General features: G+C 46.9%; 3 protein-coding genes and 1 pseudogene across 3 annotated transcripts in view; 2 read left to right on the top strand and 2 right to left on the bottom strand.

Moving 5' to 3' along the window:
• Positions 1 to 21,610, top strand: part of LOC138786591 (oocyte zinc finger protein XlCOF7.1-like) — a 496,490-nt gene that overhangs the window by 318,422 nt on the left and 156,458 nt on the right. The window lies entirely within an intron of this gene.
• Positions 1 to 21,610, top strand: part of LOC138786742 (zinc finger protein 436-like) — a 113,905-nt gene that overhangs the window by 36,560 nt on the left and 55,735 nt on the right. The gene's annotated exons all lie outside the window — the stretch shown is intronic.
• LOC138787574 (zinc finger protein 721-like) overlaps positions 1 to 21,610 on the bottom strand; it is a 40,884-nt pseudogene that overhangs the window by 3,942 nt on the left and 15,332 nt on the right.
• LOC138786799 (oocyte zinc finger protein XlCOF6.1-like) overlaps positions 1 to 21,610 on the bottom strand; it is an 86,827-nt gene that overhangs the window by 52,940 nt on the left and 12,277 nt on the right. The window lies entirely within an intron of this gene.

The following is a 21,610-nucleotide window of genomic DNA, read 5'->3' as shown; positions in this document are numbered from 1 at the left end:
GGGCCATGAGGTCTTGTCGGAGGCCTTTCCTGCATCTAAACTAAGTATAATGGTCAAAGGTCATGAGGGGTCACAAACTCAATCATTGAAAAATTCTCGACTATGAACAAACACTCAAAATCTTAGTGCCCACTGAACATTACTGTCAGCCATTACTGAGCCATGTCTGTGAGCGCTGGGACCTTCTGTGTTTGGTCTCATTTTTTTTAAACAAAGCAAAGACCAAATATCAACATGAAAGGAACATGGAGCACAGCTCGGCCGTACGTATAACATTCATTTAACTATATAAATAAATTAAGAAAAATTAAAGTGAGTATATTACATAAAGTTCTTGTGATCACAACCCCGGTTGATTTCTTAAAAAAAAAAAAAAATTGCAAAAGGCAGGGCTGTGGAGTCGGAGTCGTGGAGTCTGAACTAGTTTTGGCTGGAGTCGGAAAAAAATTACCGACTCCAGCTTTAAAAAAATCTTAAAAAAAAAAAATGTAGAATTGAATTTTGGTATGAATTTTACAAGTTTTGCTCCTGAATATATATTATGAGCAACATTCTAATAGGACACTGGCCCTGTTACATAAGGGGGGTCGGGGAAAAGTTGTCCATAGACTAGACTTGTATTAAAGGGGTTATCCAGTGCTACAAAAACATGGCCACTTTCTTTCAGAGACAACACGACTCTTGTCTCCAGTTCAGGTGCGGTTTGCAATAAAGCTCCATTCACTTCAATGGAACTGAGCAGCAAAACCCCGCCCAAGTTGAAGACAAGAGTGGAGCTGTCTCTGGAAGAAAGTGGCCATGTTTTTGTAGCGCTGGATAACTTCTTTAAGTTTCCAATGTCGGGGCGTGGCCTGAGCGGACATGTGAGAGGACGCGCGCTCCGCAGCTCCTGCCACCCGATCCTGAATAGCATCCGTTACAGCCCGGACTGACACTCACAGTCTAAACCATCCGGTCCCAGAAGAGCCCAGGACACCGCCGGTACCTTTTGCGGCCATGGTCTTCACTAAACAAACGAAAGGGAAGGCGGCAAAGGAGTCTGGCACGGCGACTCCACTAAAACAAGATGGCGCTGCGGCCTCGGAGCGGCTGCGGGACTCGGCGCTCAAACTTGGCAAACATATCCAGGCACCTACCGCTGAATCTCCTGAGGTGCAGCTTGTTGAGATGCAGGGAGATGTGGAGCGGGGCACGGACTCCCTGGGAGAACCCTCAGGTATGCTGGTGACTGATTCTGCTGCTGACTGTATTGTAACGGAGGGGGGAGACAGCAGGGTGGAACAACCAGATCCTGCAACAGTCACAGAGCCCACTATTAAGGATGTATATACTGCTGTCCTGGCTCTGAGCAGCAACATGGGCTCACTGAAGGAAGAGGTGTCCTTGATCAGACAGGACATGAGGGTAACTAATGACCGTATTAAAGCTGTGGAGAGCAGAGTGAGCGATATAGAAGATCAAATGCCCCCAATTGCTAGAGATCTCAAAAGAGCAATAAATGATGTCTCCCTGCTGTTTGCGAAAACAGATGATCTAGAGAATAGACTCCGCAGGAATAATGTTAGACTCATAGGAGTCCCCGAACATGCTGAAGGACGGGATGCTGTGACATTTTTTGAAGCTTGGTTTAAAGAAAGGATTGCCAAAGATAAACTGTCACCACTATTTGCAATAGAAAGAGCGCACAGGGTGCCATTCCGTGAGCCGCCACCAGGGGCGCAGCCCCGACCAATCCTGATTAAAATTCTACATTTCCGTGACAGGGATGCCATTTTGAGAGCGGCCAGAGACAGCGGAGAACTAAATATCAACGGTTCAAAGATATCTATCTTCCCTGATTTCTCTGCAGAAGTCCAACATCGCCGTGCCCAATTCATGGACATCAAAAGGCGCTTGCGGGCATTGAATGTGATATACTCTATGCTGTATCCTGCTAGGCTCCGTGTAGTGGCACTAGGCTCAGTGCACATGTTTGACACTCCGAGGCAAGCTATGGAATGGCTGGATGCCAATGAACGCGCTATTAAACAGGACGCAAAGAGTCGCTAATACTCCTGTTAACTTTGATGAGCCGTTACCTGTGACTGCAACTTTTACTGGCATGGCTCTACTCTGAGCTCTGATATATTGCACTACCTTGTTCTTTGAGATATGTTTTATGTTTTATGCTGGGCTGTTTATAGTCTCTTGCGGTGGCGGGTGGTGGGGAGGCGGGAAAAGAGATCTTAGTTGTTTCCCATTGTTTCCTTCCGCTCTCCTTCTCTTTCCCCGTTTCTTTGCCGCTGAGGTGTATCTGCTCACTGCAGTGTGACTTTGCACTGTAGTGACTCTCGGGTGCCCTATGGTCTCCAAATACGAGACACTGTGTACAATGTTTGTTTTTCAGTTACAGTTGATTGTTCAGTTGTTCTACCACACTATGCCACTAGAGGTCCTCTTTGCACTGTTCTGTGGGTACCACTTTGCTATGCATTTTCTAATGACTAAGGTCATCATTTTAACTGCAAAACTATGGCTCATAAAGTACACATAACTGCATGGAATGTGAGAGGGCTGGGAGAGGCTGGTAAGCGGAATGCTATTTTTAATACTCTGAAAGATTACCAACCTGGAGTTATTTGCTTAGCTGAAACCCATCTTTCTCGCGACACAACCTCTGTGCTCGCGCGTAGGTGGATTTCCCATGCATATCATTCCGTCCATACTACGTACTCTAGAGGTGTGTCTATTTTAGTTCATAGTAAGCTTCCCTTTACCTGCCACGCTTCTTTTGTGGACGCTGAAGGCAGATATGTATGTATTCACTGTACGATTTATAGAGTATCATTCATATTGGTTGCATTGTATATCCCCCCCCCTTATAACCAGACAGTTTTGAGGAAAGTCCTGCTCTTGGTGTCCGGTCTCCCTCCGCTGCCAACACTGCTAATGGGAGATTTCAACAATATGATGGTTCCTCGCCTTGACAAATTTGCTATAAATAATATGTCTCTGTCGGACTCTCCGACCCCTATGGCCAGGATGGTGGCGGAGGCGGGACTGGCTGATGTTTGGAGACTGCGGAATCCCGCTGTCAGACAGTTTTCTTGCTATTCCAGCTCCCACAGATCCCTATCGCGCATTGACTTAGCTATGGGGAATGATACCCTACTTCCGTATATCCGAGAAGTTGATTACTTACCCCGTAGTATCTCGGATCACTCCCCTCTACATCTTCGGTTGCAGTGGGGTTACACAATACCGGGGGGAGGACCATTATGGAAATTAAATCCCTTCTGGCTACAAATAGTAGACGTAGATGGGTCTATGGGGGAGGCTATTAAAGATTTCTTCGTTCACAACACGGGTTCAACAACTGGGGCTATGGTATGGGATGCCATGAAAGCTTATGTCCGTGGGCTTTATATACAGCGGATTAGCCGACATAAGAATAAAACTAGGGCCCTAACTAAATCATATGAAATAAGGGTGGCAGAAACTGAATCGGCATATGTTGCCGACCCTACCCCTCGCTGTCTTGGCAATTGGGAGGAGGCGCAGTCTTTATTAAAGGAACACCAGCTGAGTATAGCGGAAAGTAAGAGGCTCTTCATGAAACAGGCCTATTATCATGAAGGGGAAAGCACGGGGCATATGCTAGCAACGGTTGTTAGAGCCCAATCCGGGCTGTCACACATAGCTGAACTGATATCGCCTTTGGCGGGACGGGTCTCGGATGACAAGGACATTCTAGCGGGTCTTGGTTCTTTCTATACGAACCTATACACCTCCAGACTGTCGGACTCTGACAGGCACAAAATATCTAACTTTGTCACGAACATTTCTCTCCCTACTCTGACACCTACTCAGACTCATGACTTAGACGAACCAATTACTATTGAGGAGTTGGAACAGGCCTTGAAGTCCCTAGCTAATGAAAAGGCCCCGGGGGTGGATGGGTTACCTGGGGAATTCTATAAACACCATAGCGATATCCTTCTTCCACAGCTATTGAAAGTGTTTGAGGAATCTCTCCAAACTGGTACTCTGCCGCCATCCCTTAGAGAAGCCATTATTGTGGTTATCCCTAAACCGGATAAGGACCCTGCCCGACCTGAATCATATCGCCCTATCTCTCTGCTAACTACTGACGTCAAGCTATTGGCTCGGGTGCTGGCAGACAGACTGACGACTGTCATAGAATCACTTATACACTCTGATCAATCAGGATTTATGCCCAATAGGTCTACAGCCCAAAATATTAGGCGCCTGTATATGAATATCCAGGCTAGGGATGGAAGAGGGGGGACGGGGGGGGCTAGGGCTGCGGTGCTCTCACTCGACGCTGCGAAGGCTTTCGATAGCGTCGAGTGGGAGTACCTATGGGCCGTCATGGGACACATGGGAATAGGAGAGGGATACATGAAGTGGGTTAAACTACTGTATGCTGATCCAACTGCTCGTGTTCGGGCGAATGGAGGTCTGTCTGATAGCTTCTCACTATATAGGGGTACGCGCCAGGGGTGTCCCTTATCCCCACTTTTATTTGCCATAGCTATAGAGCCCCTGGCATCTCTTATACGTGACTCCCAGGACATAATAGGGATCCCTTGGGGGGGAGGAGGGGAGGAAAAAGTCTCTCTTTACGCAGATGATATGCTGCTGTACACTAATGATTATGAAAACTCGATAGGCCCCATAATGTCCGTGATCTCTCGTTTTGGCTCCTATTCCGGCCTAACTATCAACTGGGACAAGTCAGTGGTGATGCCCCTAGATTTGCCTTCCTTGCCCCTTCATGCCCCTCAGGTGCCCCTGCAGAGTGTGGACCGGTTTAAGTACCTGGGGGTTGTGGTATCAGCGACAGTAAGAGATTACATCCCAGACAATCTTGGCCAGATACTTCACAAAAGCGCAGCCAAAGTAAACACATGGTGTAGACTCCCCCTTTCAGTTGTGGGACGGGGTAATCTTATTAAAATGATACTCATGCCCCAATTATTGTATGTACTGCACAATGCCCCCCTATGGATACCGACTAAGTATTTTAAAAAGATGAATACTTTATTTAGAGAATTACTATGGAAAAAGAAATCCGCTAGACTTAAGCTAGAAACACTCCAGCGCCCCAAACACGAGGGGGGTCTCGCCATACCTGATCCATTCCTTTACTTCTTGGCGGCCCAGTTGCAGCACATGAAGGGCTGGGGTAAAGCTACTGAGATAGGAGTAGTGGGCAGGATGGTGATGTGGTTGACTGGGCAGGGGACTCCTCTAGCTGCAGTAGATAGTGGGTGTAGAGACAGATGGGGCCGGATACTACCCATTCTTAAATTATTTGCGAAAGTCTGGACCGTGGTGAAACAGCACTTGGGACTACAGGGGTTCACGGACTACTCCCCACTATGGAACAATCCCGCCCTTCCAGAGCTATCTGGTCTGGAAGGTTTTTCCTCCTGGAAGCAGTTGGGTATATACTATTTACATCAGCTTTGGAGGGAGGGATTGATAATATCCTTTGACGAACTCAAGGACTCTTATCTGCTCACAAATAGAGAGTTTTATAAATACTTGCAAGTCAGACACGCTCTACAGACACAACACTCCCTGACTCCTCTAATTGTCAACTCCCATTGCGTATTGACGGAGGTGGGGAGCGAGGGACTGGTGAGAGGGGCCATCTCTACAGTGTATCTCTCCCTCCTTCAAAGTAAACTGGCTAAAGCGCCTCTAGCGGTCAAAGATAAGTGGGTGCAAGATGTAGGCCAAATTACTGATTCTCAGTGGCAAGACATACTGGAATTGACACCTACTTTGTCTTTATGTGAGGCTCAAAGGCTGCCACAATTATTCTTGCTTCATAGGGTTTACAAAACTCCACGGGTTATGTACAGGATGGGCTATAGGCAGACATCCCAATGTCCCCGATGCCATATAGAAGATGCACATATAATGCATATGTTTTGGGAGTGCCAGGCCCTGAATGACTACTGGAAGGGAATACGGGACATTATTAGGAAAGTATATCAGTTAACGCTGCCCTTGCTGCCTACTTATTATATCCTAGGGCTGCTAGAGGCGCTACAATGGGATGATTATACCGTGTTGGGGGTTCAGAGGATTCTATTTCAGGCCAGGAAGACTGTGGCCTCTAGGTGGATTGACTCTGGACCCCCTACCCTGAGTGAGTTTTTGAATAGAATGAACGAGGTTATTAGATTAGAAAAAGGTGTGTATACTAAAAGGCGGTGTCCCCGCAAATTTGAACAGCTCTGGAGCCGATGGCTGGATGCTCCAGACGTACCCAGCCCAACCCTATTACGTATATGTCGAAACCCTTTTCAGCAATTTCTTAATGCCATGAGTAGATAATGTAGATGAAACCTGTTGGGTGCTTTTATTGCCCATAACCCCAAGTGCTCACAGATTTCGATCCTTTACCCTTGCAGGCGGCAGGCCTCTCCTGCGATGGTTTTCTATGAGGTCTCTATGGTATAGTGTGACCGGTTCGGCTACTGTTGGGCCGATGGTTGGGTTCACTTGCAAACCATGTTTGGTTATTAAGTCTGAAAGCTCTCCTTTTGTACATCCTTTTTGTTATGTACCTCTACCTAATCTCTCTGACCATAATGCGCAACACAAGAGTGCAAGCATACCTGGAGGAAAACACAGAAAAAGGAGTGGACTCATTGCAGTTATGTTCGCTTACTATTGTAGCTTCATGTATACAAAACCTGTACTAGAACGGTATCCTGTAACCTTGCCTAAATGTTCCTTTGTTTGAACTGCAATGAGGTGGATAATAAAAATTATCTGAGTTAAAAAAAAAAAAGTTTCCAATGTCAGGGCTGTGGAGTCGGAGTCGTGGAGTTGGAGTCTGAGTTGGAGCTAGTTTTGGCTGGAGTCGGAAAAAAATGTACCGACTCCAGCTTTAAAAAAAAATCTTTAAAAATGTAGAATTGAATTTTGATATGAACTTTTCAAGTTTTGCTCATAAATATATATTATGAGCAACATTCTATTAGGACACTATTACATAAGGGGGGGTCGGGAAATATATCAGTAATAGGTCACTGGCCCTATTACATAAGAGGGGTCAGGGAATATATCAGTAATAGGACACTGGCCCTATTACATAAGGGTGGTCGGGGAATATATCAGTAATAGGACACAGGCCCTATTAGATAAGGGTGGTCGGGGAATATATCAGTAATAGGACACTGGCCCTATTACATAAGGGTGGTCGGGGAAAAGTTGTCGGTCACTATTTGGCAGTTTGTTTCTGAGCTGGAAAAGTCCATTGTGTGGGGGGAGATCTGTGCTGGTCTCTTCCTGGATGCTGGATCACTGTATATGAGCAGCAGTGTAATATGAAGATATCCTGTGTAATATAGAGGAGGAGGAGGAGACATAAGTAATGCAGCAGTAACCTCTGTCCTCAGTGTGGTGTTTTATCTCTGGCAGAAGATTGTGTGTTTTTCTTCAGTGTTCTATGGCTGCAGCTGTGTGTGTGTGTGTGTGTGTGTTGGTGCTATGGGTGCAGCAGGCTGTGTGTGTGTGTGCTATGGCTGCAGAGGGCTGTGTTAGTGCGCTATGGGTGCAGCAGGCTGTGTGTGTGTGTGTGTGTGCTATGGCTGCAGCAGGCTGAGTGTGTGTGCTATAGCTGCAGCAAGGTGTGTGTGTGTACTATGGCTGCAGCAGGCTGTGTGTGTGTGGTGTGCGCTATGGATGCAGCAAGCTGTGTGTTCTATGGCTGTAGCAGGCTGTGTGTGTGTGTGTGTGTGTGTGTGCGCGCTATTGCGTGCCCCCACAGTGACCTTCTATATCACTATGTGTGACCCCTCTCTATATCACTGTGTGTGACCCCCTGTATATCACTATGGCTGACCTCTGTATCACAGGGATCTGGCAGTGTTTCTCGTATGGTGAATAGTTAGTTAGAAACATAGAAGATTGTCAGCAGGAAAAGACCACCTGCTCCATCTAGTCTAGTTCTGAGTAGTTCAGGACATGGAGGCTGGAGACTGGCTGCATCCACTGCACACACAGGAGAAGCTGCTTTATATATTTCTTATTCCCTCAGAAGTCGCCCCAGCATCATGTAGGACATTAGGGAGAAGCTGCTGAGCCAGTGTGATAAATAACTCCCCTGGTATATGACCGGCCATTTATGAAGGAGCAGGAGTCGGGAGTCGGTTCTGATAACATTCAGGAGTCGGAGCTGCGGCTTACCGACTCCACAGCCCTGGCAATAGGTACGCTGTAAGATGAGGACAGTCACTATAGATGCAGCAGCAGGAGACTGATAGTGATGTATTGTCCGCTGGGACTGTGCTGTATATTAGAATTTAGGCTGAATGATTATATAGCTGGAAAACTGACAGGACACAGAGCTTATAATATTCCACACAGAATAGTTACAGCCGGTGACTGAGGAGAATGTGTGACTGTTCTCTGCATTTAGTGGTCACTACTCACCTGGGCGGTTACCTGTAGTGATGTCCTCCTTATACTGCTCATCACTGCTGTACTCTGTCTCCTCTTCTTTTTTTACTATTCTGTCTTTAAAATAGTTCAGATCTTTCCCCATAGGAATGTCCACCTTATACTGGTTATTACTGCTGTCATCCGTCTCTTCTTCTTTTATTGTCATCTCTGGAGCATTGGTCTCAATTAGATCTTTCCCCTGATTCATAAGATGTGAGAGAAGTATTGTAAAAGTCATCAGACAGAAGGAGAAGTCAGGTGGGATGTACAGATCATAGGGAACATCTCCATCTACCTGATCCTGTGGGAGAAGAGGACGGGGACATCTCTCTGGTGCTGTTCTCTTACTGGATCTGACTGGAGGGAACACATACAGAGACTGAATTCATTCTTTCCATCCAGATAATACAGAGAGGAGGTGTGTATATAGTCCTGTCTATTACCTGCTGATGGGAGGGGCTGCTGATCCTCCAGCATCACATCCTTGTACTGATCCTTGTGTCCTTCTACATACTCCCACTCCTCCATGGAGAAATAGACCGCCACGTCCTGACACCTTATAGGAACCTGACACACACAATGATCACACAGTCATCCCCCCCACCCCTCCAGTGGTGTTACTGTATAATGTCCCAGCATTCCCAGCAGCCACAGTCTCACCTCTCCACTCAGCAGCTCCACCATCTTGTTGGTGACTTCTAGGATCTTCTCTTCCTCCATTTCCTCATGTATCAGGGGCCCCGGGATTGGGCTCAGGGTTCTTCCCCATCCTTCACACCCAGGGGCCCCACAGCGCCCACTAGAGGACTTCTTCACTACTGTGTAATCCTGTGTATGAAGAGACACATTACTATCACTCCATCCATTCCCAGAATCCCTCACCTCCCCAGTCCTATCCATCTGTTATTCCATAGATAAGAATGATGTCATGATGACATCACTCCCAGAATCCCTCACCTCTCCAGTCCTATCCATCTGGTATTCCATAGATAGGGAGTGATGTCATGATGACATCACTCCCAGAATCCCTCACCTCCCCAGTCCTATCCATCTGTTATTCCATAGATAAGAATGATGTCATGATGACATCACTCCCAGAATCCCTCACCTCTCCAGTCCTATCCATCTGTTATTCCATAGATAAGAATGATGTCATGATGACATCACTCCCAGAATCCCTCACCTCCCCAGTCCTATCCATCTGTTATTCCATAGATAAGAATGATGTCATGATGACATCACTCCCAGAATCCCTCACCTCTCCAGTCCTATCCATCTGTTATTCCATAGATAAGAATGATGTCATGATGACATCACTCCCAGAATCCCTCACCTCTCCAGTCCTATCCATCTGTTATTCCATAGATAAGAATGATGTCATGATGACATCACTCCCAGAATCCCTCACCTCCCCAGTAAGCAGGAAGAGTATGTGTAGGGTGAGGGTTATTATCCTCTCGGCCATCTTGTCTCTGTCTCTCTCCATGGTTGATGGGTCGGTCTCTTATATAGAAGATATCAGCAGAGGATCCTGGAGAGATGAATAGAAAGTAGAGGATACAATGTATAATAAAGAATGGGAAGAAAAAGTACAACAATCCCGGCACAGCGATAGGAAGAGACAAGTTATAAATGTGTAGAGATGTTTGAGCTCCTGTGACCGGATCTGTGATTATTCTCCTTCTGTGATGTAAACATCTTGGTTTCCCCATAATCTCCTACCTGTCTGGCAGCCAGTGGGCAGATCCCAGGAGGCAGCAGCAGCAGCAGAGCACACTAGCAGGAGGAGGGGGAGGGGCAGGAAGGATTTCCACATGTACCTTGTGTCTGGCCCCTCCTCCTCTCCAATGATTGGTGCTCAGGAGGCAAGGGGCGGGGCAGAGAGGTGAGCAGTGACCCAGCATTAGTACATACTGTGGGCAGGGAGCGGGCGGGACAGTCCAGCAGCAGCTGATAAGTCAGGAAGCCGCCTGCAGAGCTGTACAGGAGCCGTGCGCTTCCCCTGTGCTTCCAGGACCTGCCATGATGTCACAGTCATGTGATCAGTCACATGGAGGAGGAGGAGTCACATGATCAGGGGCTGCTGCTCAGTGTATGCAGGACTCTGCTGTGCTGGATGAGCTGAAGTGATGTGTGTGCAGCAGAGCTGTGTGTGTGTGATGTGTGTGGGGCAGAGCTGTGTATGTGTGTGTTATATATGCCTGCAGCAGAGCTCTGTGTGTAATGTGTGTGGAGCAGAGCTGTGTGTGTGTGGATGGAGGAGACATGATGTCCCAGATGGGCTCAATGGGATTCAGGTCTGGGGAACGGGCGGCCAGTCCATAGCTTCAATCCCGTCATCCTGCAGGAACTGCTGACACACTCCAGTCACATGAGGTCTAGCATTGTCCTGCATTAGGGGGAACCCAGGGCCAACTGCACCAGCATAAGGTCTCACAAGGGGTCGGATGGTCTCATCTCGGTACCTAATGGCAGTCAGGCTACCTCTGGCAGCACATGGAGGGCTGTGCGGCCCCCCAAAGAAATGCCACCCTACACCATCACTGACCCACTGCCAGACCACGCATGCTAAGGGATGTTGCAGGCAGCAGATCGCTTTCCATGGTGTCTCCAGACTCTGTCACGTTCTCACTGCGAACCTGCTCTCATCTGTGAGGAGCACAGAAGGCGCCAGTGGTGAATCTGCCAATCCTGATGTTCTCTGGCAAATGCCAAGCGTCCTGCACAGTGTTCGGCTGTGAGTACAACCCCCATCTGTGGACGTTGGGCCCTCATACCATCCTCATGGAGTCAGTTTCTAACAGTTTTTTGGTGTTTAGCCAAGATACAGCCAGGACTTAAGATGTTATGTCGTGACGCCAGTGCCTGTTCTGCACACAGGTATGGTGGCACACCTGCTTTCAGTTTAGAAGGCTGGTTGTACCCTTTTCCCCTGTGGACAGTGTCCTGCCGGGCTGCTACAGGGTCCCTTGGGATGATATAACGCTGGGCCGGAGTGGTGTAGAGACCCTCCCAGATTATCGGATTATCGGAACTGCCACCCACAGAAAGGGGAAATGTCCCAAGGCTGTAGTGTACACTAAGTCGGTGTGGGGTGAAGAACCATAGAGTCTCTTTATCATAAATATGCTTGGTTTTACTTGAAAGGTACTTGTGTGCAGCAAGTTATACAGCTTTCCTTTGACAGTATAGGTTTCTCTCGAGAAAGCACTTGACAATACTTGTGGACGAACACTTGACAATACAGCAACCAGATCTGTGATAGGAATGCAGGATAGAGTACAGTCGTGCTGACTGAGTAGCATGTTAAGAGATACAAAGAATCAGAGTAGCAGAGAGGAGGATGTTGTGAGATTCCCAACCCAAGTAGTACTGTGCTCTGCCGGGATGTTGGGGGATGAGGTAGAAGAATACTTAGAAGAAGGGGATAATACTTGTGCCCGTGTATTGACCTTTAGGTCTTTACACCATCTAATGCCCACCAGTGTCATGTGACCCATCCTATGAGGGTGACACAAGTCCCTAGACCTTGTTACCTGGGATGAGCGGAATGCTAAGGGTTCCGTCCTGACAACCAAGCTGTGAGATAAAGTTCCTAGGCTCTTAGCGACTTTGTTCTATCCGGATCAGTTCCTAGCTTACGGCTGTCTGTGGATACTATCCTGCTCTGTGACTCTCCTAGTCCACGGCGAGAGAAAGATGATAGGACAGAGGAAGAAAAGATTCTTATAGGTTCACAGATCCATGTGACACACAAATAAACAACAACCCTTTACACACTTCAGCCAAGCAGCATCTAAGTACATATATCTAATACAGCGACATCTAGTGGCGGAACTTTATCACTACCTTCATCACCACTTAAGCACAATAACTACAGGCTTTTACGAAGGGTGTAACCAATAGAAACACCCGTGGTAGGACACCACACAGCCCTGTGTCAGATTGGCGTGGCCTAGAGTCTCTATGCCCTAGGATTGCACCACCCCTCCATCCCTCCTCCCCGCCCTCTCCACCATTAGGAATGCCCCAGACAGCATTTCTCCTAATCACCACTTGTGTGAACACTGCATGTGTGCTGGATCGTTAGGGCACCTGTGCAGTTTTCAGACAAGTGATGAATAAGAGAAATGCTGTCTGGGGCATTCCTAATGGTGAAGAGGGCGGGGAGGAAGGATGGAGGGGTGGTGCAAGCCTAGGGCACAGACACTCTAGGCCACGTCAATTTGACACAGGGCTGCAAGTTTAAAAGTAGTTTTTTAGGACAATAACTACATCACCTGCCAAACGGACCCCAGGACAGATCTTGGATTAAAAGTAGCTATCCAAAGGTACAAGTGGTTTGGGGGTAGGGGGGGGGGGGACAGATTGTAAGTACAGGGTCGCTTTAATGGCTGTCACTGTGCAGCCCATGCCCCGAGACTAGTATCATCCAGAAACAAAAGAATGTCAGTCAGTCAGACATGTCAGTTCTAGAATGGTGTCTATGGCAGAGGCGGAGACGTGCGCGGCCATGAGCAGGTACGAGCAATGGAATATGCTGAAACTTCTCTTCCGTAGTGTGAACCCGCCCTAAGAATTGACATGTCAATTCTTTGGGCAGATTCTGCTAGAGGAATCCTATAGAAGTTAATGGGGGGCTTAAATTCTGCTTGAATTCTGCTTCTATTCAGCTCATATTTTGCTCCTATTCTGCCAGAGCTGAATAGGCGAGGAATTTCAAGCAGAAATCTTTCCTCTTTAATCCCTCGCTGAATACTCGCCTATTCCTCAGTGGGTACATTGGACGGAGGGCCACAGTGGACGGCCGCACACTCCTGCCCGCCTCTCTCCTGCGCTCCAGTGACGTCACCCTAGTGCGCCACACTTGGCCGTAGCGGCGCCAAGCTTTTCCCCAGCCCCGCTCCTCCACCTCAGACTACTGCATCGGGGTGAGTATTGTAACCCCCGAGGTGTCTTAGGTTACTGTGTGTGTTTGGGGTGGGAGGATGGCGGTCTGCTGGGATAGTGTGTGTGTGTGAGGTCAGGTGGGGGAGTGTGTGTGTGGGGGGGATGGGGGCCAGGTGGTGTAGTGTGTGTGTGTAAGGGGGTAAGGTGGGGTAGTGCTTGTGGGGGATGGGGGGGTCGGTCAGGTGGGGTAGAGAGTGAGTAGAGGGGTCAGGTTAATTTCAGGCAGAGGGGGGAACTTTATAACTGGTGGATACAGCAGGTGCATTATTACTATATGGGGCACAGCAGGGGACATTATTACTATATGGGGGCACAGCACTGGACATTATTACTATATGGGGAACAGCAGGGGACATTATAACTATATAGGGTTGCACAGCAGGGGATCCTACATACAGGGGGAAACCTACTTACCTACTCACTTTACTGCGCATGGCACCAAACAGTGTAATTGCTACTGTATAGGACCGTATAGGAGGGGGAAAGGGAAGGAAGTTGAAGGAAAAGTGCGCAGCCCAAGATGTTTGTCTGGCAGGTTCCGAAGAGACGAATTGTAGCTGGAAGAAATCATCATGGAGGCCTGGGCCAGATGGAGAGGAAAAAAAGAACATCTCAGATCAAAGAAGACGTCACCTGTGATTCACTGATGTAGAAAAGGTTGGGAAACACTGGCCTAGAGGATAGTGGCTAGCCTTCCAGAGGCTGTGTACATTTTAGACTATGGTACCGATGTTCCTGTGTCAAGTTTTTGATTTGCCCAACTTTGCCTGACCATTGCTCAGCTCTCTTGCCATTCCGCTCAGCTGTGGCTGAAGCTTTGGGGGAACTTTTTGATGATATTGTAGTTTATTGAGATGCACTCGTAACACTCTGTAAGGGTGGGTTCACACTGAGCAATTCTCGCGGATAAACTCAGCGGAATTCCGTCGGCTGTCCGCGCGCCTTTCCACCGGCTCCATAGACACCATTCTATGGGCTGGCTAATTCCGCATTACGCCGAAAGAAGTGACATGTCAGTACTTTCGGCAGAATGCGGAATCAGCCGGCCGGGGAGAATTCCTCAGTGTGAACCCACCCTAAGGATTTGTTCACTTGGTTATTAGACACCACACTTTTTGATGTGCTATTTTTAATCCCTGGAACAAACGGTCCTAATTTTAAACTTAACTTTCAAACTTGCACTTTTACCTCTTCTTCCATTGAAATAACGGACATTAAAACTCACTTTTTTGCTGTGAGGGTATGTGCACACTGAGCAATTCTCGCGGAATCTGCTCAAAATTCCGCCCGTTTAAATGCAACATTGCTCCTTTCCATAGAGCAAAAAGAGATTTCCGTCTGTCCATGCACACTGCGGAAATTTCCGTCCAGAATTTTGTACGGAATCCACGTTCCACCCAAAGAACTGATATGTCAATTCTTTGGGCGGATTCCGCTAGAGGAATCCTATAGAATTCAATGGGGCTTGAATTCTGCTTGCATTCCGCTCATATTCTGCTCCCATTCTGCCAGAGCAGAATAGGCGAGGAATTTCAAGCAGAAAACTTTCTGCTTCAATTGCTCCAGAATTGCTCACTGTGCATATACCCTAAAAATGTTCACATGGCGTAAGAGACCGACCGTCACGGAGCTGCCGGTCTCTGAAAAGATGATCCCGACCGATACTGGAGTGATCGGCCGGATGATCTTTCACGCCGCAGAGTTCTGATGTGGGCGCATTTGTGCGCACCCACATCAGAACTCACCACAGCACACTATGAAGCTTGCGGCCACAGCCGATTGCAACAATAGCCGTACTTTTACGAAAAGATACGGTGTGTGAACATAGCCTAAAAATGTAAATTGAGGCGTTTTTCGCAGCATAAAAGCCCCTATAGTCCAACTATTGTAGCTGCCATCATTCAGCTGTTTTATTGCGGTACGTTTAAGGTTCAGACAAACCAAAACATAGTGACAAATCTCGGCGAATCTGCAGAACATTTGAAAAGTTCTCTCATTTCTAATAGAAATGTCTCCTCCCAGTGTGACTTTACTAATATCTGACAAACTTTGATTTCAGAGTAAAACATTTTCCAAATTATGGACATGAAAATGGCTTCTCCCCTGTGTGAATTCTTTGATGTTCAACAAGTTTTGATTTCCTTTTAAAACATTTCCCACATTCTGAACATAAAAATGTATTTTCCCCTGTGTGAATTCTTCGATGGTGAAAAAGATTTGATTTGTCACTAAAACATTTCCCACAATCTGAACACGAAAATGGCTTCTCCCCTGTGTGAATTCTTTGATGGGTAAGAAGCCTTGGTCTGTGTGTAAAACATTTCCCACATTCTGAACATGAAAATGGCCTCTCCCCTATGTGAATTTTATGATGCTGAACAAGCTTTGATTTCTGAGTAAAACATTTTCCACATTCTGAACATGAAAATGGCTTCTCCCCTGTGTGGATTTTTTGATGGTTAACATGATGTGATTTCCGACTAAAACATTTCCCACAATATGAACATGAAAATGGCTTCTCCCCTGTGTGAATTCTTTGATGTTGAACAAGTTTTGATTTACTTTTAAAACATCTCCCACATTCTGAACATGAAAATGGCTTCTCTCCTGTGTGAATTCTTTGATGATGAAGAAGATTTGATTTGTCGGTAAAACCTTTCCCACATTCTGAACATGAAAATGGCTTCTCCCCTGTGTGAATTCTTTGATGGGTAACAAGCTTTGATTTGTAAGTAAAGCATTTCCCACATTCTGAACATAAAAAAGGCTTCTCCTCTGTAATATATGTTTTGTGAGTAAAGTGTTGTTCACGTTGTAAATCTGAAAACTGAGGCTTTCCTGTATTTGCTCTTTGATGTTCATCGTCTTCTCTGTAAATGTCAGCTTGCTGTGATGGAGCAGAAGATGGGACTTGTATAACAGGATGAGATGAGAGATCTTTGCTGTGAGGGGCTGAGGGTGTATCTGGGATAGTGGACGGCTCCTCACATGTATCTTGTGTGATATGATCCTCTGAGGAGATCTGATGTCCCCCTGAGCTCCTGGTAGAATCATCTGCAAAGGAGAAAACACCATTTCTCTTATTTCCCAGTAACAGAACCTATATACGCAGTTATTTTACAGTAGGGAGGAAGTAAATATAACGAAACATAAAACAAATTACCCCTGAAAGCATTAGGTCTCTAAATTCTGTCATAGTGTATGAAAACTACCAAGGAAACAGCTTATAGAAGTGGCCATCTTGAGGCTGGCAGCTTGACACATAGGCCACGCCCCCAGATTCCATGCTTGCAGATGTATCTAAGCTGTTCTTGTGTGATTCTATCTATTAAATTTGTCTAAGACAGATGGGCTGCATGAACAATCTTTGTATTGCTCATGCAGCCCTTGATAGAAACTGACAGCGCAGTTATGTACATATAGGGGTCTGAGATATCTGTGCTGTCAGTTTCCAGATCACAAGCAGAAGTGTATACTTACCAGCCACGCTTTCTGTGATCCGGTATCTGACTTTCCAGTCCTTGTGGCGGCTATGTCTTCAGGCCCCACCTCTTCCGACTGTCAACCATTCTGTAGGAGTAGGTGGCCTGTAGTTCCAACAGCGGCCGGAGAACCAGATGACGGTCACAAGCAGCGTGGCTGGTAAGTATATACTGCTGATTGTGATCAGGAAACTGACCGCAAAGATATATGCATATCCCAGACCCCAATATATACATGTCTGTGCTGTCAGTTTCTCTTTATCTTTCTCGGTCCGGAGGCCGAGAGGAAGGGAGGGGAAGGCAGGTGGCACTGTAATGTCTCTGCAGCATAAGGTGCAGGGACATTAATTAACAGTGAAAGCTACAGAGCGATCTCACGAGACTGCTCTGTTTCTCCAGAGCGCAGGGGATGTCACAAACATTTTTGGAAAAGACTGTTTATAAAACTGCTGGAGCGCCTCACAGGGCCATGAAAATAATAACATATATTTACAGAAATGCAATGGCACTTAAGGCCATTACATTACTGGAAAATACCAAATTACCCAGAACCCCCGGCTACATGTGTCCTTGGTAAGCGGTCGGAGCCTTCCAAACAGCTTTCTGGATGACCCTCCCCAAACAAGGGACGTCATAGCCACAAAGGGCAAAGTATTACATCTGTTAATCTGGAGTTGCTGTCAGTTTCTGTATAAGCTAAAATATATTGGGAGAATATAGGGCCAAACCGTCTACACTGAATAGTGGTGGGAATACAGGGCCATGAGGTCTTGTCGGAGGCCTTTCCTACATCTAAACTAAGTATAATGGTCAAAGGTCATGAGGGGTCATATTCTCTGGCATTGAAAAATTTTCAACTCACAAACATTCAAAAATTTTTGTGCTCGCTGAACATTACTGTCAGTCATTACCGAGCCATGTCTGTGAGCGCCGGGACTTTATGTGTTCGGTCAAAGAAAAGACCAAATGTCAACATGAAAAAATCATTTGCAGCAGGTACGCTGTAAGATGAGGACAGTCACTATAGATGCAGCAGCAGGAGACGGATAGTGATATATTGTCCGCTGGGACTGTGCTGTATATTAGAATTTAGGCTGAATGATTATATAGCTGGAAAACTGACAGGACACAGAACTTATAATATTCCACACAGAATAGTTACAGCCGGTGACTGAGGAGAATGTGTGACTGGTCTCTGCATTTAGTGGTCACTACTCACCTGGGCGGTTACCTGTAGTGATGTCCTCCTTATACTGCTCATCACTGCTGTCATCTGTTTCTTCCTTTACTATTATGCCTATTGCATCAATATAGTTCAGATCCTTCCCTGTAGTAATGTCCTCCTTATACTGCTCATAAATCATCTCCTCTTCTTTTTTTACTATTTTGTCATTAATATAGTTCAGATCTTTCCCCATAGGAATGTCCACCTTATACTGCTTATTACTGCTTTCATCTGTCTCTTCTTCTTTTATTGTCATATCTGGAGCATTGGTCTCAATTAGGTCTTCCCCCTGATTCATAAGATGTGAGAGAAATATTGTAAAAGTCATCAGACAGAAGGAGAAGTCAGGTGGGATGTACAGATCATAGGGAACATCTCCATCTACCTGATCCTGTGGAAGAAGAGGACGGGGACATCTCTCTGGTGCTGTTCTCTTACTGGATCTGACTGGAGGGAACACATACAGAGACTGAATTCATTCTTTCCATCCAGATAATACAGAGAGGAGGTGTGTATATAGTCCTGTCTATTACCTGCTGATGGGAGGGGCTGCTGATCCTCCAGCATCACATCCTTGTACTGATCCTTGTGTCCTTCTACATACTCCCACTCCTCCATGGAGAAATAGACCGCCACGTCCTGACACCTTATAGGAACCTGACACACACAATGATCACACAGTCATCCCCCCCACCCCTCCAGTGGTGTTACTGTATAATGTCCCAGCATTCCCAGCAGCCACAGTCTCACCTCTCCACTCAGCAGCTCCACCATCTTGTTGGTGACTTCTAGGATCTTCTCTTCCTCCATTTCCTCATGTATCAGGGGCCCCGGGATTGGGCTCAGGGTTCTTCCCCATCCTTCACACCCAGGGGCTCCACAGCGCCCACTAGAGGACTTCTTCACTACTGTGTAATCCTGTGTATGGAGAGACACATTACTATCACTCCATCCATTCCCAGAATCCCTCACCTCTCCAGTCCTATCCATCTGTTATTCCATAGATAAGAATGATGTCATGATGACATCACTCCCAGAATCCCTCACCTCCCCAGTCCTATCCATCTGTTATTCCATAGATAAGAATGATGTCATGATGACATCACTCCCAGAATCCCTCACCTCCCCAGTAAGCAGGAAGAGTATGTGTAGGGTGAGGGTTATTATCCTCTCGGCCATCTTGTCTCTGTCTCTCTCCATGGTTGATGGGTCGGTCTCTTATATAGAAGATATCAGCAGAGGATCCTGGAGAGATGAATAGAAAGTAGAGGATACAATGGATAATAAAGAATGGGAAGAAAAAGTACAACAAACCCGACACAGCGATAGGAAGAGACAAGTTATAAATGTGTAGAGATGTTTGAGCTCCTGTGACCGGATCTGTGATTATTCTCCTTCTGTGATGTAAACATTTTGGTTTCCCCATAATCTCCTACCTGTCTGGCAGCCAGTGGGCAGATCCCAGGAGGCAGCAGCAGCAGCAGAGCACACTAGCAGGAGGAGGGGGAGGGGCAGGAAGGATTTCCACATGTACCTTGTGTCTGGCCCCTCCCCCTCTCCAGTGATTGGTGCTCAGGAGGCAAGGGGCGGGGCAGAGAGGTGAGCAGTGACCCAGCATTAGTACATACTGTGGGCAGGGAGCGGGCTGGACAGTCCAGCAGCAGCTGATAAGTCAGGAAGCCGCCTGCAGAGCTGTACAGGAGCCGTGTGCTTCCAGGACCTGCCATGATGTCACAGTCATGTGATCAGTCACATGGAGGAGGAGGAGGAGTCACATGATCAGGGGCTGCTGCTCAGTGTATGCAGGACTCTGCTGTGCTGGATGAGCTGAAGTGATGTGTATGCAGCAGAGCTGTGTGTGTGTGATGTGTGTGGAGCAGAGCTGTGTATGTGTGTGATGTTTGTGGAGCAGAGCTGTCTGTGTGTGATGTGTGTGGAGCAGAGCTGTGTATGTGTGTGATGTGTGTGGAGCAGAGCTGTGTATGTGTGTGATGTGTGTGGAGCAGAGCTGTCTGTGTGTGATGTGTGTGGAGCAGAGCTGTCTGTGTGTGATGTGTGTGGAGCAGAGCTGTGTATGTGTGTGATGTGTGTGGAGCAGAGCTGTCTGTGTGTGATGTGTGTGGAGCAGAGCTGTCTGTGTGTGATGTGTGTGGAGCAGAGCTGTGTATGTGTGTGATGTGTGTGGAGCAGAGCTGTCTGTGTGTGATGTGTGTGGAGCAGAGCTGTGTATGTGTGTGATGTGTGTGGAGCAGAGCTGTGTATGTGTGTGATGTGTGTGGAGCAGAGCTGTGTATGTGTGTGATGTGTGTGGAGCAGAGCTGTGTGTGTGTTATACACTGCTGAAGAAAATAAAGGGAACCCTCAGATAACCCCTCTTAGATCTGAAAGGGGTTATCCAGCGCTACAAAAACATGGCCACTTTCCCCCTACTGTTGTCTCCAGTTCGGGTGCAGGTTTTGAAACTCAATTCCATTGAAGTAAATGGAGCTTAATTGCTGACCCACTGCCAAACCGCTCATGCTGAAGAATGAGAAATGACAAATTCCCATTTGTGTAGATAAATGGTGCCATAAAACGACAAAGGATGACCTGGAGATGGCGCTCACCACCGGAGATTATGGAAACCGATGTTCACACAAAACACGATTTATTCAGTCCAATAATAACACTTTTCAGGGCTACAGCGCCCCTTTGTCAGATTCAGGACTGAATTCTGTCCTGAATCTTACGAAGGGGTGCTATAGCCCTGAAACGCGTTATTATTGGACTGAATAAATCGTGTTTTGTGTGAACATTTTCTGGTGGTTAGCGCCATCTCCAGGTCATCCTTTGTGGTTTTTTGGCGCCATTTGTCTACTTGAATCTACGGGTCCTTGTACAAGGAGCCCGGTCTGGACCTGTTTCAAAGACTGCTGCTTCCCCAATCCCTGAGAGGTGTGTTGGACACACCATTACATGCGCTGGTGGGTGTTGTGGCTCTGTTTCCACAACCCAAAAAGGTTAGCGGTGATTTTAAATCTATCTTTGATCACTATTTTGATCCAGAGGTACTACTCTATGAGGCGCTCTGCTTTTGTTTTTTGTTTCAAATTCCCATTTGTAGCCTGCTGGAGGTCATTTTGCAGGGCTCTGACAGTGTTCCTTCTGTTCCTCCTTGCACAAAGGTGGAGGTAGCGGTCCTGCTGCTGGGTTGTTGCCATCCTACGGCCTCCTCAGTGTCTCCTGGTGTACCGTCCTGTCTCCTGGCAGCACTTCCAGCCTCTGGACACTACGCTGACAGACACAGCAAACCTTCTTGCCACAGCTCGCACTGATGTGCCATCCTGGATAAGCTGCACTACCTGAGCCACTTGTGGGTTGTAGAGTCCAGGGCCGATTCTACACTACACTAAACTATTTTTATATCTATGGTTTTTAATGCATATCTATTAAAAAGTACTGTCCAGGATGATCTTTAAATAGACCAGCCGTTCCATGACCTGGTCAC

This window comes from Dendropsophus ebraccatus, chromosome 3 (assembly GCF_027789765.1).
Source record: "Dendropsophus ebraccatus isolate aDenEbr1 chromosome 3, aDenEbr1.pat, whole genome shotgun sequence".
Lineage (NCBI taxonomy): Eukaryota > Metazoa > Chordata > Amphibia > Anura > Hylidae > Dendropsophus > Dendropsophus ebraccatus.
This window is presented reverse-complemented; position numbering and strand designations above follow the sequence as displayed.